Source organism: Hyperolius riggenbachi, chromosome 8 (genome assembly GCF_040937935.1).
Source record: "Hyperolius riggenbachi isolate aHypRig1 chromosome 8, aHypRig1.pri, whole genome shotgun sequence".
Taxonomy (NCBI): Eukaryota; Metazoa; Chordata; class Amphibia; order Anura; family Hyperoliidae; genus Hyperolius; species Hyperolius riggenbachi.
The window spans coordinates 147988811-148005852 of record NC_090653.1 but is presented as its reverse complement, the minus strand read 5'-3'; positions in this window follow the sequence as shown (position 1 = coordinate 148005852).

The window sequence follows — 17042 nt, the reverse complement described above, 5'->3', positions numbered from 1 at the left end:
TTAGATGGTGGTTTCGCCGTCCAACAGTCTCCGAGCGTCGATTGCCACTGGGAGACTGAAGGCGGAGCTCCGCTCCGTCATCCAAGAGGAGATGTGCACGCATCGGCGCTCGTGATCTCCTGTGAATCCTTACGCCAATCAGAATCAGGTGGTCCTGGAGCTCCCGCCGTGTCCACGCCAGTTGGCGTGGAGCGGTCTTTAATTGGTTAAGTTGCGTTTTTTTGCCCATATAGTGAAAAGGTTTTAGTTAATAGTTACCTTTTTTTTGTAAATAGCCTGTGCTGCACAAATAAAGCACTGCAGCTGGTAATACACGAAGACTGTCTCCATATTGAATGGCACTGCGCCCATTACACAAGGCAAAATAATAATAATGGCTAATAAATATATGGCATTCCATCTATCTCTATATCTACCTCATATGAAATGAGCACATGAGTAGAGCTATGTTATCCCCATTGAGGGACGTGTATTTCTGTGTAATCCCCATTGAGGGACATGTGTTTCGATATTATCCTCATTGAGGGATGTGTATTTATTTGTTATCCCCATTGATGGGCATGTATTATCCTCATTGAGGGACATATATTTCTATTACTAAAACTATTATTTTAGTATTTATATAGTGTCTATACAGTATCTTCTGCAGTGCTTTACAGAGTATATAGTCGTGTCACTCACTAACTGTCTCCTAGAGAAGCTCACAATCTTATCCTTATCTTGTCCATTGTAGTCTAGGGCAAATTTAGGGGGAAGCCAATTAACTTAGCTGTATGTTTTTGGAATGTGGGAGGAAACCAGAGTGCCCAGAGGAAACCCACCTAGACATGGGTAGAACATCTAAATTCCATGCAGATGGTGCCCTGGCTGGGAGTTAAACTGGGGACCCAGCGCTGCAAGGCAATAATGCTATCCACTACATCACCATGTTTCCCCCATTGAGGCACGTGTATTTGTATGTTATCCTCTTTGAGGGACGTGTAATTGTATGTTATTCCCATTGAGGGACGTGTATTTGTATGTTATCCCCATTGAGGGACGTGTATTTGTATGTTATCCCCATTGAGGGACGTGTAATTGTATGTTATTCCCATTGAGGGACATGTATTTGTATGTTATTCCCATTGAGGGACGTGTATTTGTATGTTATCCCCATTGAGGGACGTGTATTTGTATGTTATCCCCAGTGAGGGACGTGTATTTGTATGTTATTCCCATTGAGGGACGTGTATTTGTATGTTATCCCCATTGAGGGACGTGTATTTGTATGTTATCCTCATTGAGGGACATGTATTTGTATGTTATTCCCATTGAGGGACGTGTATTTGTATGTTATCCCCATTGAGGGACGTGTATTTGTATGTTATCCCCATTGAGGGACGTGTAATTGTATGTTATTCCCATTGAGGGACATGTATTTGTATGTTATTCCCATTGAGGGACGTGTATTTGTATGTTATCCTCATTGAGGCACGTGTATTTGTATGTTATCCCCAGTGAGGAACGTGTATTTGTATGTTATTCCCATTGAGGGACGTGTATTTGTATGTTATTCCCATTGAGGGACGTGTATTTGTATGTTATCCCCATTGAGGGACGTGTATTTGTATGTTATCCCCAGTGAGGGACGTGTATTTGTATGTTATCCCCAGTGAGGGACGTGTATTTTGTTTCATCAGTCCACAGAAAACTATCCCAAAACTTTTGTCGTAGTGTTCTGTGGATTGATGAAACAAAATTAGAACAGTTTGGACCCATGGATCAACGCTATGTTTGGAGGAGGAAGAACAAGGCCTATGAAGAAAAGAACACCTTGCCTACTGTGAAGCATGGCGGGGGGTCAATCATGCTTTGGGGCTGTTTTGCTTCTGCAGGTACAGGGAAGATTCAGCATGTGCGAGGTACCATGAATTCTCTTCAGTACCAGGAGATATTGGATGAAAATGTGAAGCAGTCCATCACAAACCTGAGGCTTGGGAGACGTTGGACCTTTCAACAGGACAATGATCCCAAGCATACCTCCAAGTCCACTAGAGCATGCAGATTAAAGGCTGGAATATTTTGGAGTGGCCATCGCAGTCACCAGACTTAAATCCGATTGAGAACCTCTGGTGGGACTTAAAGAAAGCAGTTGCAGCGCGCAAGCCCAAGAATGTGACTGAACTGGAGGCTTTTGCCCATGAAGAATGGCTAAGAAACCCGTAGATCGCTGCAAGACACTTGTGTCAAGCTATGCTTCACGTTTAAAAGCTGTTATAGCTGGAAAAGGATGCTATACTAAGTACTAAGAATGAATGTCACTTGGGGGTTGAATAAAACAGATAATGATGTGAGCACAGGAAAGACATTTGTGGTTATTTCATTATAAATGTTATGTTGTATTTGTCTGACTTACAAGTGCCTCTTTGATTTAATTGTAAACAAGATGACTGAAATGATCAAAATCAATGTCAATATGTGTTCACTATTGTGTTCAATAATTTTGAACACAACTGTATGACATCCCCATTGCAGAGCGTGTATTTCTATGATATCCCCATTGCAGAGCGTGTATTTCTATGATATCCCCATTGCAGAGTATGTATTTCTATGATATCCTCATTGCAGAGTGTGTATTTCTATGATATCCCCATTGCAGAGTGTGTATTTCTAAGATATCCCCATTGCAGAGTGTGTATTTCTATGATATCCCCATTGCAGAGTGTGTATTTCTATGATATCCCCATTGCAGTGTGTATTTCTATGATATCCCCATTGCAGAGTATGTATTTCTATGATATCCCCATTGCAGAGTGTGTATTTCTATGATATCCCCATTGCAGTGTGTATTTCTATGATATCCCCATTGCAGAGTATGTATTTCTATGATATCCCCATTGCAGAGCGTGTATTTCTATGATATCCCCATTGCAGAGTGTGTATTTCTAAGATATCCCCATTGCAGAGTGTGTATTTCTATGATATCCCCATTGCAGAGTGTGTATTTCTATGATATCCCCATTGCAGTGTGTATTTCTATGATATCCCCATTGCAGAGTATGTATTTCTATGATATCCTCATTGCAGAGCGTGTATTTCTATGATATCCCCATCGCAGAGAGTGTATTTCTATGATATCCCCATTGCAGAGCATGTATTTCTACAATATTCCCATTGCAGAGCGTGTATTTCTATGATATTCCCATTGCAGAGCATGTATTTCTACAATATTCCCATTGCAGAGCGTGTATTTCTATGATATCCCCATTGCAGAGCATGTATTTCTACAATATTCCCATTGCAGAGCGTGTATTTCTATGATATCCCCATTGCAGAGCGTGTATTTCTACAATATTCCCATTGCAGAGCGTGTATTTCTATGATATCCCCATTGCAGAGCGTGTATTTCTATGATATCCCCATTGCAGAGTGTGTATTTCTATGATATCCCCATTGCAGAGCATGTATTTGTATGTTATCCCCATTGCAGAGTGTGTATTTCTATGATATCCCCATTGCAGAGCATGTATTTCTATGTTATCCCCATTAAGGGACATGTATTACTATATCATCCTCATTGAGGGACATGTATTTCTGTTATCTGTATTAAAGGGGCACTATGGCGTAAGCAATTTAATTTATATAATTCTGAAATGTTAGTTGAATTAATAAGAGTGAATCTCACTTTGTTTTATCAATATCAAAGAAAACTGGCACACTTGCTTCAATAAAGCCAACTATCATAGGTACTTTAGGTCATAAAGTGGCCATACACTTATAGATTTGCAGCAGATTCAACCATCAGATAGATTTCTGTCAGATGCCTGTCAAGTCGAATCTGACAGGAATCTATCTGATGTGTGCCACACACTAGGAACAGATTTCCAATAAATTTCAGAATGAAATATATTGGAAATCTATCTAAATGCATTATCAGACCATTAGATCCAATGCAACTCTATGAGCCACCGATCTGCTGCCAGCAGTAGATCAACCTAGATTTCGAACGATCGAAATAAAAAAATCAAAATTGGCCGCAAATCGATTGATCTGGGAATTTGATAGAATCGATTTCTGATCGATCTATCGATTTTATAGAATCGATCGATCTATCGATGGCTAAATTCGACCAGTGTATGGGCCCCTTTACCCTTGTGGTCTTGAAGGTAGACGTCACTCTTGTTAGTATGTTCAGCCAAAGGCAATACTTCCAATACATGGGAGGAAGTGAGGCACAGTGTACAGCTGAGGTATGTATTTGTTTATTCCAAATACAGCATCAGTTCCCAGATCGAACATGCAGGCAGGTGGTAAATGGAACAGCTAACAACTGTTTAGTGTGGTTGGAAGCTTGTTAAGAGCCGTGCCGATATGCAACTGTATTTTATTCCTTGTCTTTTTCAATGTTCGATAACAATCTACTGTATGTGACAAATAGAAAAAAAGTAGGTAAATAAATTATAATAGTGGTGAATAAAAATTCTTTCATATGAGCGAACAGAAGTATTCTGGAACTGAGCCTTGAATGCAGCAGGCTTAAGGCCCCATGGTCCTTTTGCCAAATTCACAATCTTATACCATATTTTTTTTGGCATATAAGACACACATAGGTTTAGAGGACAAAAACCAGGGAAAATGTAAATATATAAACCCGATGCATCCATGGTCCAGGGGCATCTTGTAAATGTTCTCCCATCAATTTTTGTGTTCCCCTTGTACCTCTTTTGTCCCCATGTGTCCTCCTGTGTCCCCCATGTGTGTCTGTGTCCTCCATATGTCATCCGGTGTTCCCTCTGTGTCCTCCTGTGTCCAACCATGTGTCCTCCTGTGTCCAACCATGTGTCCTCCTGTGCCCCCCTTGTGTCCTCTGTCCCCCTAGTATCCTCTGCCCCCCTTGTGTCCTCTGTCCTTTTTGTGTTTTCTGCTCCCCCATGTGTCCTCCTGTGTCCAACCATGTGTCCTCCTGTGCTCCCTTGTATCCTCTGTCCTCCTAGTGTCCTCTGCCCCCCCTTGTGTCCTCTGTCCCCTTTTGTTTTCTGCTCCCCCATGTGTCCTCCTCTGCTCCCCAGTGCATAGATAAAAGCAGCAGCAAGACGTCTCTCGCCTTATCCATCGTAGCCCGTGGTGATCTCAGACCTCTCCTCTCTCTCACTGCTCCCCTAGTGCCAACTTCTGCTGATTGTGTCATTACATGCGACCAGCAGTAGTGGAGCAGTGAATGTGAGGAGAGGTCTCTGATTGCCATGGGCTCTGATGGATAAGGCAAGAGACGCTTTACTGCTGCTTTTTTATCTATACACGGAGGAGCAGACGAGGACATGGGGACAATACAGTGAGTCCTCGACAGTATGGCAGGTCGTATCGGCGAGCATTCGTAAGTCGGGAACTCTCTGTATTTGGAATATAAGATGCAGTGACTTTCTTCTCCCCCCATTTTTTACATGTCTTATATTCCATTTCTGCTAAAAGTCTACTATAAAAGGGTTGGCAAGTGAAAGAAAAAACACCCAGGAAGGTCACAAACAACAATAAAACCTGCAAATTACAGTACTGCCTTCTTAAAACAAAATGTAACTGAGAGCTATTAATTTTATCTGTCCAAAAAGAAATACATATAATATAACACTTCAAGACATTGAGCAGATCCAGGGAAATCATACCCTCGCCAAGGTGGTCAACGACCTTACCCTTGCCAAGGCCAAAGGCAGTTATTCCACCCTGCTCCTCCTTGACCTTTCCTCGGCATTTGATACTAGACCATCCCCTCCTCCTCCAATCACTACAGCCCATGGGCATCCATGATCTCGCCTTGGCCTGGATCTCCTCCTACCTCACAACTTTCTTCAATGGCTTCTGTTTTACCCCTGCCCCCCTCTCTGTCGGGGACCCCCAGGGTTCTGTTCTGGGCCCCCTTCTGTTCTCCATATACAATTCCTCAATTGGCAAACTTATCTCCTCCCTGGGCTTCAAATACCACCTTTATGTCGATGACATTTAGATTTACCTCCACACCCCCGATATCTCATCCACCACCATGAACAAGCTCTCCTCATGTCTCTCAACAATTTCCTCCTGGATATCAGCTAGGTTCCAGAAACTTAACCTAGACAAAACTGAGCTCCTGATCTTTCCACCCCACGCTGCTGCACCCGTCCCAGATTTCCACCTCACCATCGACAACACAACCATTCGCCCTACCTCCCAGGCCCACCGTCTGGGTGTCACCTTGGACTCTGACCTCTCCTTTATCCCCCATATCCAAAACAAGAGCCTGCAGTTTCCACCTCAGCAATATCTCCAACATTCACCCCTTCTTAGCCCCAGACATGACCAAGCTGCTCATCCATGCCCTCATCATCTCCCGCCTTGATTACTGTAACTCCCTCCTTTCTGGCCTCCCCTTGAAACTCATTGCCCCCTTTAATCAGTTATGAACGCGGCTGCAAGACTCATCTATTCTTCGCACCGCTCCGCATCCACATCTCCCCTCTGTAAATCCCTGCACTGGCTCCCTATCCGTTTCTGGATAAGTTTCAAGATTCTATTCCTGGCATATAAATCTGTGCACAAAACATACCCTACCTACATCTCAGAGCTTGTTCACAGGTATACATCAGGTCATCCCCTCCGATCCTCCAATGACCTTCGCCTCACCACCCCACGCATTTCCCACACCCATGCGCGCCTGCAGGATTTCTCAAGAGCCGGCCCCACCCTCTAGAACGCCCTTGCACCGCCCATCAGACTTGCTCCCTCCTTCAACACGATCAAACGAGCCCTCAAAACCCACCTCTTTAAGATGGCCTACCCACCCCCTACCACACAGTAACTCTCTACTGAATATTTATTCCACAGCCCCATCTAGTGTTTCCACCCCACCCGCTTATATTGTAAGCCTCTGGCAGGGTCCTCCCTTCCCTAGTGTAATCTAAAGGATCGTGTGCTCCTTTCCTATGACAGCCTGTACTTATTACTGGGCCTACCTAACCCGCCCATATCGCATGATCATGTACAGTATTTTGTACCGTTTGCCTTGTATAACTTTGTTCTATGTTGTACAACCTTGTTATGCCTGTCATCCTTCTATCATTGTATATATTTATAGTCCAGCGCTGTGTAATATGTTGGCGCTTTATAAATACAATAAATAATAGTAATAATCTAAGCAGGTATGTGTCCAGAAGAACTGATTTATATGGCATTTGTAGATGAAAATTTACAGTAGTGGGGCAGCAAGGTTTATAGGAAGGAGTGTTATGCTAAGAGGTGAATGGCAGTGGAACAAATGTTCAAAACCTCATTACAGACCCAAAACACAACCAATCTCCAACCCACAAATGCTGAATGTGAACATGCATAAATTTAAAATTACACTCACCGTCAAGGAAAAAACAATAAAAACCAGGATTGCCAACCACCTGTAAATTCATGGACAGTGCACCGAAACAGCCTGTGTACTGTCCATTGCTGTAATGGAAACACTACAATTGGGGTAGTATATAATGGAATACTGGGGTCTAAATGGTGGCTATCACCAGTGGTGTATCAACAGGGGATGCAGAGGTAGCGACCGCAGCAGAGCCCCTGGACCAGAGGGGCCTACTCCTTCCTTCAACTACTTTATTAGCTCTTTATTGGTGCTATGCTGGTAATAATCACTTCTATATGTGCTTTAACCACTTGCCGACTGCGCACTCATACCGCGCGTCGGCAAAGTGGCAGCTGCAGGACTGCGTCGCCGGCTGCAGGCTAATTAATCAGGAAGCAGCCTCTCGCGCGAGCGGCTGCTTCCTGTCAATTCACGGCGGGGGGCTCCATGAATAGCCTGCGGGCCGCCGATCGCGGCTCGCAGGCTAAATGTAAACACAAGCGGAAATAATCCGCTTTGTTTACATTGTACGGCGCTGCTGCGCAGCAGTGCCGTAAGGCAGATCGGCGATCCCCGGCCAATCAGCGACCGGGGATCGCCGCCATGTGGCAGGGGACAGCCTGTCCCTGGCTGCACAGGACGCATAGCGTCCTGTGCAGCCCCGATCACCGGGGATGAGCAGTTAGGAGAGGGAGGGGGGAATTTCGCCGCGGAGGGGGGCTTTGAGGTGCCCCCCCCCCCGCAACATGCCAGCCAGGAGGAGCGATCAGACCCCCCCTGCACATCATCCCCATAGGGGGGAAAAAAGGGGGGCGATCTGATCGCTCTGCGTGCCAGCTGATCTGTGCTGGGGGCTGCAGAGCCCACCCAGCACAGATCACAAAAAATAACGCTGGTCCTTAAGGGGGGGTAAAGGGTGGGTCCTCAAGTGGTTAATTAATAGAAGCCATTAATAAACTGTATCCCTCACCGTGTTTATACCTCAGGCATCGTGGCTGTTCTTGGCTGGTGATGGTGCTCCATATAAATTATTATGTATAGAGCGCTTGAAGCGCACAATGTAAAACTCACACTGCGGCCCAGAGTTCCTAGGCTACACCACTGGCTGTCACAAAAAAAGAACAAACAAACAAAAAAAACACCAGTATCCCTTCCCCATGTGTTTCTAGAATGTTTTCCATGCATTTAGAATTTTTTAAGCCTTTTCTTAAAGGGAACCTAAACTGAGAAGGATATGGATTTTTCCTTTTAAAATAATACCATTTGCCTGAATCGCCTGCTGATCCTGTGTCTCTAATACTTTTAGCCACAGCCCCTGAAAAAGCATGCAGATCAGGTGCTCTGACTGAAGTCAGACTGGATTAGCTGCATGCTTGTTTCAGGGTGTGATTCAGCCACTATTGCAGCCACAGAGATCAGCTGGACTGCCAGGCAACTGGTATTGTTTAACAGGAAACATCCATATCACTCTCAGTTAAGGTTCCCTTTAATAACAACAGAAAAAGTATTATTATTATTATTTATATAGCGCCGACATATTACGCGCCGCTGTACAGTGTATATATATATTGTCTTGTCACTAACTGTCCCTCAAAGGAGCTCACAATCTAATCCCTACCATAACCATATGTCTAAATTATGTTGTGTAAGTACTGTAGTCTAGGGCCAATTTTTTTTTTTTTTTTTTAGGGGGAGCCAATTAACTTATCCGTATGTTTTGGGAATGTGGGAGGAAACGAGTGCCCGGAGGAAACCCACGCAGACACGGAGAGAACATACAAACTCTTTGCAGATAGTGCCCTGGCTGGGATGCGAACCAGGGACCCAGCGCTGCAAGGCGAGAGAGCTAACCACTACGCCACCGTGCTGCCCAGAAAAAGTATCTGGAACTCTAAGGCCTGGTACACACCATCAGGGCCGGAGCTACCATAATAAAAAACGGGCAATTGCCCCAGGGCCCCAGAGCCTGTAGGGGCCCCCAAGTTGTCCCTCCCCATCTTAACTGTTGCTCCCCAGGGACTCTGCAGAGTCTGTTAAGCTGGGAGGTGATTGGGGGAGGGTCAGCAGCCAGCTCAGGGGCCCAAGAGGGAAATTTGGCTGCAACAAAGGGCCTCTAATAACGCTTTTTGGTCAGGGTGTCTGTTGGGGGGCCCCCAGGCTAATTTTGCCCTAGGGCCTAATTGTTACTTGAACCGGCCCTGCACACCATGCAATTTCCAGCTAGCTGCTAGAATAACAGGTCAAAATAATAAATTCCAACAGATCTGATTAACTCCCGATAGAGAACAGGATTGATTTTCTGATTAGTACTGCACAAAATCGATACCATTATCAATCAGAAGGTGATCGGACCTTTTGGAAAATTAGCAATTATGACCCTTCGATCTGGCGGGAAATTGCATTGTGTGTGCCAGACCTAACCAAAGCTAACATACAGTACGTGAAATATGAACCAGTCCTAGGGATATTGTTGGACATGACAGATCAGCATACTTGGAATCACAGCTATAAAGCTGAGGTGACTGTGTCATAATGTTATAGGGTCTAGTTAATTCTTCCTTATCTGCCTGTCTGTTTGCAGGATTAAGAATGCAAAGCAGCAAGCAGAGAAGAATGATCCAACAAGGGAGGGAGGGTTACTTACTAAATATTAACAATCAGCCTCCTGGACTTTACCCTCTTCCCCAGTCATGTGGGTCCACTACAGCTAGAGAAAGAGGAAAAACCAGCATTAAACTACACTAGAAAACTATGTCAAATATCTGGAATTCCAGTATTACTGGTTGTCTTACTTTTTTTGGGAGACAGTCTTTTTGTTTAAAACTATTTTTTAAAAGTTTTCGTTCCTTTCCTTATTTTCCATGATTGCATTTTTCATTTACCCTTCCCTTCGGGATATGCAGGCAGATTTGCGCCCATTCACGCTAGCAACATAACCGCTTGAGCTCAAGAGATTGCATTTCATCATTTTCAACTGCCTCATTTAAAATCAGCAAACTGCAAATAAAGGAAAGCCCTACAAACTTAGGAGAATAATAATCATATCTGTAGAACTTTCCTGGAGTCTCTAAATCTTATCTTCAATTTAAGGTTTGAAAATCAAGGTCTAAAGTTTGAGCCAGATATAACACTACACTGACATAGCTGCTGTGCATTCAGCTCCCATACAGAGAAATGATGTCCAGTTGTTAGCCACACAGAGGTTTTATGGCCTGTAATTAGTTTTTTTTAGGAAAGCTGATGTTGCTGTCTCACTGCCCTGACTACACAGATAATACATTGATTTATGAACCCTTGAATGAAAAATAAAAAAAATAACCCAGGCCAGTTTTAAGTAGGATTGGTACTGCTTGTTCACATGTGTATCTCATCACGCCATGTGTCACTTCAGGTACTCTTTAAATCATTTGATCTTAAGCAATAACTTACTGTCTTGTTGCCCTGGCCTAAATGGATGGTCATATTTAAAAAATAAATATTTATCATATAAAGACTGACCAAAAAGTTGATAAAATGTTCAAGTAGAAATTGAAGAAAGCCTTAATTTTTTGTGTGCAAGAAAATCATTCGGCTTTATTTCCACCTTGGATGTAAGGCTTTTTAGACACCACACTTCCATGAAGACTACTTCCAGGGCCGGCCCTAGACTTTTTGCCGCCTGAGGCAAGAAAAAAATTTCCGCCGCCGCCACCCGCTCTGGGGGGCCGCCGAGCTGGAGGGGTAGCTGGCAGGACGGGGGTATTGGGCCTAGCGGCGGGGAGGGGGTCGTACCCCCCCCTCCCTCGCCTGGGTCCACCGAACTGCGCTCCCCTCCAGCCTTACATAGAAGAAGCAGCCGCTATTTGTAAGACGCACGGGCGGGGAGGACTCACCTCTTCCCAGCGTGCGCTCCACTGACATCACTTCCTGCAGCGTTGCAGGAAGTGACGTCAGTGGAGCGCACGCTGGATCGAGGAAGAGGTGAGTCCTCCCCGCCCGTGCCTCTTACAAATAGCGGCTGCTTCTATGTAAGGCTGGAGGGGAGCGGAGGACGGGGGACCCAGGCGAGGGAGGGGGGGGGGGGTCCGACCCCCCCCTCCCCGCCGCTAGGCCCAATACCCCCGTCCTGCCAGCTACCCCTCCAGCTCGGCGGCCGGCTCCCCGCACGGACGGGCGGATGCCGCCCCTGGAAATTTGCCGCCTGAGGCAAACGTTTCACCCCGCCTCATGAGCGGGCCGGCCCTGACTACTTCTAAACACACCTCTCTAAACTGCAGATATACAGTAGGTACATGTACCAGGGTCCAGACAGTGCCAATAACAGTGCTGGACATCTTCCAGTACAAAATGGAAGAAGCTTAATATATTAATAATATGAACATTTGTATAGTGCTTTTCTCCAGTCGGACTCAAAGCATTCAAGAGCTGCAGCCACTGGGACGTAGCCAAGAGGCCACCCTGCAGTGTTAGGGAGTCTTGCCTTGAATTCCTTACTGAATATACTTCTCTTAGCCTCCTGTAGATTTTGTGCTGCATTTTCACCGACACATTCTGGAGGAAAAAAATGTAGTTACAGAAGAGCACCAAGAATAAAATGGGGGGCCAGGGAACAGCAAGAGGGTAATAAACAGAGATAAGAGTGACAAGTGTCAAGCCCGAACACAGGCATGTCCAAAGTGGCCGATTGCAACCATTCTTCTGAGAATCCAGAGTGTGTACAGCAGTTCCTGACCCCACTCAGCCGCTTGCCCAGCTATCCATCTGGCAGGGTGTTTTGGCCGAATGATGTCCGAGGGCATTGTTGTCCCCAATCCCCCTGTCCCCACCATGTGACATTACTCTTGCACCACTCTGTCAGCCTTTCTTGCACCCCCCCCCCCCCCCCCTTTCCCTGCTTGCATAGCAACAGAACTTGTTGCTAGCTGGGACAGCCTCAGCCATGCATCCGCCAGGAAACAGGTTTCAGGTTTGGAGGCATGCAAAAAACAAACACTTATAATGATAAAGGAGTTTAAGTTTTGTACTTACCTCCTTCTACGATTAGACCAATCAATAAAAAATAGGGAATTTGTCGCACCATCACAATATGTTTTGTGGATCTACCCACTTAATCAGGTGAAATAGTGTCAAAGGTATCAAGAACCCAATTCTTTTACATTTCTTGAAGATCTGGAATCGGGTACGTTTAAGAGATATACTCCAATCACCCCACCTCCCTCTAATGTCGTTTCTGGGACACCCCGACTTCCCCCCTGGTCTCCAGAACCCAGCAGCCTTTAAGTGGTGGCGTCAGAATGAGCTAACTACAATTTACAGTTTAGTGACTGACCACTCTATAAAATCATTTTCCTCCCTAAAACAACATAAACAGATTCCTGACACTGAATTATACAGGTACTGTATATGCAGATATCCCACTTTATCAGGAAATATATCAAACCCTGCAGCTCTCTGCTTACCAGAACATGTTTTGAACACGTTTGCGCAAGCGACCCGGGCTCACCAGGCCTCATCTCTCTTCTGTATAAAAATGCAACCTCCCCCATAAATCTACCAAAACCATCATACATCCTCAGATGGAAGCAGGAATTAGGCACCCCTCTGGAGACGGAGGATCTGCAGCATGTGTGGAAAAATACCCCAAGGTGTTCTATCAGTTCTGCTGCTATAGTAGAGACACAATTTAAGGTTTTAATGTGTTGGTACCTTACTCCAACACGCATGGCAAAATTCAATCCTAAAAACAATTACTTGTGTTTCAGGACATGCGGCCATAGGGGCACACATTTGCACGTGTGGTGGGCGTGTCCAAAAGTGTGTAAGTTTTGGAATAGAGTCTACCAAGTTATTTATTCTGCAGTCAGGCTTCAGGTCCCAAAGCTCCCGGAGGTGGCTTTGCTGGGATTGAGACCCCCAGAACTATCAAATCCCCAATATAAGCTACTCATGCAAATCTGTTTAGCAGCTAAAAGAGTGATTGCTCGCTCCTGGAGGTCCCCCATGCTACTTTTTGACACTTTCAAAAGTAATCTCAGTCACACTCTTTGTCTCGATAGGATGAGGGCCATTGCGGAGGATACACTTCCATTATTTGAGAAAATATGGAAACCGTACTTTACGTGTTATTCACATTGGCTCCCAGCCTCTTTTACGGCAGTATAGTTGGCACAAATCCACCCAGCTGTACCTGGTCAAAAGAGCATCTATACAGCTGCTAAAAAGATTGGTGAGGTAATGGCGGCTCGGTAACCCGCTCCCCCGCCCCCCCCCCCCCCCCCCCTACTCCCCTCTTTCTCTGTTCTTCTGCTATTTCCTTTCTCTTTCTAAGCTCTTACTCTTCCTTCTTCATGTGGTCCTGTCCCATCTGATTCCTAAAGTGCGCAGCGCACTAGCTATACAGAGCATAGTCTGATCTGATATTAGAACAATGAATATCTCAAATGTTATGTGTTCATGATTTTCAGACTTCTAAAGATGTTATACGGTTACATTTAGTTGCGAGCAAACAGACCACCGATTCTGAGTGGTGGCCTACTCTAGTTGAACCCCTTTATCTGCCAGATGTTGACTGTGTAAGATGTCCGTATAAGATGCCATGGGCTGCTGACATCTAAATTTTGTGAATTTGTGAAAGTATCTCTGCTACCTGTATAAATAAGCTGCCTTGTTTGATGCACTTTATACAACCGTATTGTTTATCTGTTTTATATTGAAAACTGAATAAAACTTTTTGTGACAAAAAGAAATAGTGTCAAAGGGTTGTAGCGTACATTTAAAAACGGCGCTGTGGTCTTTTAGGTGCCGGGGAAAAATGTTAGTAGAATATTGGTAAAATTATTACCATTCTTTTACTTCTGGCAGTGGCTAATTCCATTAGTAAAATATTGTTAATTCTTACCAATATTTTACTAACAACTCATCTATCCCTCTTCTCACACCATTCATAACTCCACTGATGTGAGTGCTGCCGTGTGCCATTAAATCCTCCATCCACTATTTATTGGCTGCCGGCTGCCTAATCTTTCCCACTATTTATCGGGTCCCACCAGCACCCAAATTATGCCCTTGGCACCGCTATAGCCCCAATGAATGTTTAGCCCATTTTACCAAAGCGCTGCCCGCATCCAAATTACCTGCTTCACTGTAAAGGAGTGTGTGACCAGAGGCGTATCTAGAGGGGTGCAGGCATGGCTTGTGCCATGGGCGCCAAAGCACCAAGGGCACCATGCCTGCTCCTATGCTGCGCTGCCATGCTTACCCCGGTGCTGCGTCCCCTTGCTGTGTCCTGATGCCTGCCCCTGTCCTGCGCCTCCTTGTCTGCCTCCATGTCTCCCCGTCACTCAGATCAGATTAATTCGCCCCTGTGTGTGACTGCTTCTCTTTACAAGGCAGTTGAGGCACACATGCACTCCTTTACAGAGAAAACTAATTCTCAGCAAAATAACTATATTTGAAATACTGATATTTGGCCTGATGAAGTCTGTTGTACATACTCACAAAACATGTTGCCCTAGTCCAAATAAATGTCTTTCTTTATCCCAAATCTGCATCCTCTCTGAGGTAAGCCACCTCTGTCGCTCCTTCTTCTTCATTTGTCCCTCTTTCAGGACTGATATACAAATTTGTGTTTTTCAATGGAAAATGTGTTTAATTGTCTCCATACTTTATTCCTATCCTTTTGAATCAATATATTTCTTAACTTTTAGACCAGCGCCGATGTCTTTAGACGTTTCATAATCGCTGTTTCTACGTCCCGTGGATGTCTAAAGATGTTTTGTGCCAAAACTATTTCTGCCTGCCGCCGATGTTTTTAGACGTTGTAGATTTAACGCATCTATGATGTCATTTTCACGTTGCCGGTGAGTTGGGCACCAGGAGAGCCAGAGCCAAATGACGGCCTCCTCCATTCCTCCTCAGTCCTCCATTCCTCCTCAGTCAGGAGAGCAGTGCCATCTTCTCCCCCTGCAGTGCAAGTCAATTGAAACACTGCGGCTCTTCTGCCTCCCCCCTTAACTATCTGTCAGAATCCTCACACAGCACAACAAGCTGCTTTTCCCCAATGATGACCTCTTCACCTTACTCTCCTCTCGCTTCTCCTCCTACCCTGACCGCATGCTGTATGTAAACACAATGCAAACATGCCGCCTCTGTAACCTCTGCACCTGATGCAAGTGTTTCACCTTTTTTCATGAGAGAACCGTCCCTGGTTAGACCAATATTTTCAGTTGACTAGAGGTATGCAAAGAAGTTGATGCAGAATTATGCAAATGTTGTTGAAAATGTATTCCATGCTTCCAAGATCGGATTAGCCCATTTACAAGCTGCGTGGATTTTCATCATAATTACCACAATTCTGTATCAAATCTCAATTACTTGCCCTCAAACACAATTCCTACTGATTAATGTGGATAATGGAGTATGCAGAGCTTGTGAAAACATTCAGTCACCAGTATGCCAAAATAACTGGCACAGTCGAGTAGATTTTTTTAAAAAAATAGCTGGCAGTGTAAGGGCCCGTTTCCACTATCGCGAATCCGCATGCGTTGCCCGCATGCGGATTCGCACAGTCAGTACAAGTGGATGGGACTGTTTCCACTTGTGCGTTTCCCCGCACGTTTTTCTGTGCAGAAAAAATCTGCAGGGTAGGGCCCTCAGAATTCGCCTGCGTGTGGAATGCAGGCGAATCGCACGCAATGTATTTAATAGGGAAATCGCATGCGTTTTCCCCATGCGTTTTTGCTGCGATTTCGCATGCGATTTCGCATAGGTATTAATGTTAATTTACACAGGCAGTGACATGGTTAAATTCGCATACAGCCTTACCTATGGAAAATTGCATGCGAAATCGCGGCAAAAAACGCATGCGGAATCGCACCCGCATGCGATTTGCCTGCGGTGATTCGCTGGCGATTCCGCAACGCTATAGTGGAAACGGGCCCTAAGGGTTAATTTCCAATGATAATACAAACAAAAAGTAGTAATGATAGAAAGGACCTTTGAGGACTGAATTCTAAAATTAAATCTTTTACTTATGAATTTTTAGTGGTATGCGTATCTAGGGGGTGTGGCAAGGGCGTGCCTTAAAGTGTCCCTCTTTCTGTATGCTGTCATCCTGTAGCTAGCGTTACATAACATGAATACTGCTGAATATAACTGGCCTGAGGTACTTCCTCTAGCCTTCATTTTTGCTCATCTTGTACAGCAAGTCAGACTAGTTATTCTGAAATAACACATCTGTTTAAAATGCTGCCTCCAGCAACTATCTATGGCTAAACACGTGACCGCAATATGAGAGTAAAACGGTGACATTTGTTTAATACATGATATGGATAGGAATTGTAGCTTGGTTTGTAAACAGGGTTCTCTAAATTTTATAAACCTTTTTTCAATATACTACCGTTCCAGCTTATTGCTGTGTGAAATGAACATAAAGTTGCTCTTTAATAGTACAATTTTTAGTGAACAATCACATTTTCAATCGTTTTTTTTTACATTAAATTGTATGAAATCAGAGAACTTGGTGGGGTCAGTCAATCCTGAATGATCGTTTCCTAAAAAATAGTCAATCAGCTGAAAATGATTTCCTAGATAACATTGCAACTAGTTTAGGTACAATCGCACGTTGGATTCTTTAATGCTGTGAATCGATTAAATATGATCTTTTCCTTTGATCTAAAAGATCTTATTATAAATATGATTGCTCACTTAACCCTAA